General features: G+C 33.6%; 1 long non-coding RNA gene across 1 annotated transcript; it reads right to left on the bottom strand.

Moving 5' to 3' along the window:
* Window positions 1-1089: 1089 nt before the first annotated feature.
* LOC109584474 (uncharacterized) lies at window positions 1090-1941 on the bottom strand. The gene is made up of 4 exons (XR_002186030.1): window positions 1800-1941; window positions 1561-1736; window positions 1437-1506; window positions 1090-1364 (listed from the first exon to the last, which is right to left on the bottom strand). It is a non-coding gene; the product is annotated as an uncharacterized LOC109584474 (long non-coding RNA).
* Window positions 1942-2908: the final 967 nt, after the last annotated feature.

Below are 2908 nucleotides of genomic sequence, written 5' to 3'. Positions count from 1 at the left end.
ATCAAAGTAACCACAGAAGTTGCTAGCAACATGTTGCCTAGTGTATGGAGGCCTTTAAGGATGGGAAGGACCTAGCGATTCTAATAGTGCAAACAAAATTTCTAAATTCTATGTTTATCAAAAGTTATAACAAAAAATCAATAGGTCAGATGAAACTGAACTGGCCTGCCGCCAGTATGGCAAGCCGCGTTTGTGTCAAAAATGCAAATACCATAGATCTACATATCTAACTACATATTGGGCACAAAAGGTAACTAACCAATTCTCATCTTCCTCAGCCTCATCAAGAAGACCTATCTGCTCTGTCGACGGATCTGGACGTTCAGCCATAATTATTTTCGTACCCTAACTGTACACAATTACACATGGCTGTCCGTCGTGTCCGACCGGATGTTCTGAGGCGTGTTTCACCGGAAATACGTCATATTGCGTTTTTATTCACAATAAAAACAATGATAAGTATAGGTTATACAACGAGGGGAGGTATCTATGGCATTTATCATACCGAGGGCTAGCTGTAGGCCCGAGGTATGATAAGGCCATAGATACTAACACAGAGTTGTATAACCTATACTTATCATTGTTTTTATATGTTACGACAGGAAGTGCTCTATAAATGATACACTTACACACTTATGTTACATACACTTACACTTACGATATCGCACATGGGTGAAATCAATTATAGGATGACCTGGGGTTTACGCAATTATTATGCAATTAATTGCGTATTACAATTAATTTTTATTTTACAACATGGGGGCTGTGCCCCCATGTTGTAAAGTGTTATTATTATTATTTTACTAATAAAAGTGTGATTTTATGTACAATAATACAATAAAACTTGACAATTATAATGCATTATAATTGCTGAAACTTTCCTTTTCTTTTAGTATATCCATGTACTCTTGGGATATCAATATTCCAGTCACCAATGCATGACTTTCCCATCTCTATACTGGAGGATTAAGGCATAGCTCAATGAATAAAGGCTCAAGCTACCCATAACCCACCAGTGGGCAACCATTGTTGTAATTCAATAGGTGGAGCTCAAAGCTACACTGTACTTTATTATTATTATTATTATTATTAAAAGTTTTATAGAACAGAGTAGGGAACAAAGTAAAGCACAGAGGAGAGGAACAGTCCTGAAGGGATACCAAGAAAAGATCTCATTCATGAATTACTTGTTTTATCAAAAATTATCATTAAATTTCATCTATAGTTATCAATCTACTACGAATAATAAATTAGTCCAGCATTGTATTTTGACAATGGAGAAGAGATTGAGTGACACTTGGCACTTCTGACATCATCAGTTAAATGTAAATGTGGACCATCATGTAGTGTGACATTCAGTCTCTCTATCATTAAAACAAAAATAAACAATAAATAGTTGTAATTGTTCTTGTTTATTGTTGTTGTTTATAATTTACCTATTTTCTCCCAGAAGTGACTAACATGTCCTCCCCAGCTCTTTACCTCCTCACTGCTCTTCTGACAATTCTATAACACAGACTTAACGCACTCATCTCTAACAAACAATGCTAAAACTGATACCTCTAAGATACGATATCAATTCTTCATATCTAACTGCCAGGGAGGTACATAGTGCTTGGGTATCATTGGATGATACCCAATGATATTCTTGTTAAATTGAAGTAGCATAAGCTGAGCAGGTCTGCATTCTGACATTAGTTACATCAATTCTGCTGCTATCAGATCTAGGATATGAACTAAAAATAGTAACACGTGGTACGTAATAATGATGTAATGTTAGTTTATAATATTAGTCTTACTCGTGTGATACGGAGGAATTTAATCTTTTTCTCTTCTGCTGCTGTCTGTTGCTTACTTTGAGATTATAACTAGAAAAAGATTTTAGAATGTAATGATAATAATAAAACTGAAGTGATTGCAATTCCTGATACATATTGATGTACTTATGCTGTGTAGCAAGATTGAGCTGATTCCAATTTCAATTTTTAAAGTTATGGCCATTTTAAGAAAACGTCAAAATTCTGAAAAAATCCCTGTACTATAGCCCATGGTTTTTTTCCAAAAAATGGCTCCAAAATCACCCCAACTTTTTATTACATTTTCTAATACATAATGATGTACTTATGCTGTGTAGCAAGTTTGAGCTGATTCCAATTTCAATTTTTAAAGTTATGGCCATTTTAAGAAAACGTCAAAATTCTGAAAAAATCCCTGTACTATAGCCCACGGTCTTTTCCAAAAAATGGCCAAAAAATCACCCCAACTTTTTATTACATTTTCTAATACATATTGATGTACTTATGCTGTGTAGCAAGATTGAGCTGATTCCGATTTCAATTTTTAAAGTTATGGCCATTTTAAGAAAATGTCAAAATTCTGAAAAAATCCCTGTACTATAGCCCATGGTTTTTTTCCAAAAAATGGCTCCAAAATCACCCCAACTTTTTATTACATTTTCTAATACATAATGATGTACTTATGCTGTGTAGCAAGTTTGAGCTGATTCTGATTTCAATTTTTAAAGTTATGGCCATTTTAAGAAAACGTCAAAATTCTGAAAAAATCCCTGTACTATAGCCCATGGTTTTTTTTCCAAAAAATGGCTCCAAAATCACCCCAACTTTTTATTACATTTTCTAATACATAATGATGTACTTATGCTGTGTAGCAAGTTTGAGCTGATTCCGATTTCAATTTTTAAAGTTATGGCCATTTTAAGAAAACGTCAAAATTCTGAAAAATCCCTGTACTATAGCCCATGGTTTTTTCCAAAAAATGGCCAAAAAATCACTCCAAATTTTTATTACATTTTCTGATACATATTGATGTACTTATGCTGTGTAGCAAGTTTGAGCTGATTACAACTTCAATTTTTCGAGTTACAGCCATTTTTAAAAATACCAAAATT

The sequence above is a fragment of the Amphimedon queenslandica genome, unplaced genomic scaffold, assembly GCF_000090795.2.
Source record: "Amphimedon queenslandica unplaced genomic scaffold, v1.1 AMPQUscaffold_13207, whole genome shotgun sequence".
In the NCBI taxonomy this organism is placed as follows: Eukaryota; Metazoa; Porifera; class Demospongiae; order Haplosclerida; family Niphatidae; genus Amphimedon; species Amphimedon queenslandica.
The sequence above is the reverse complement of the archived record's forward strand: the minus strand, read 5'-3'. Positions and strand labels throughout refer to the sequence as shown.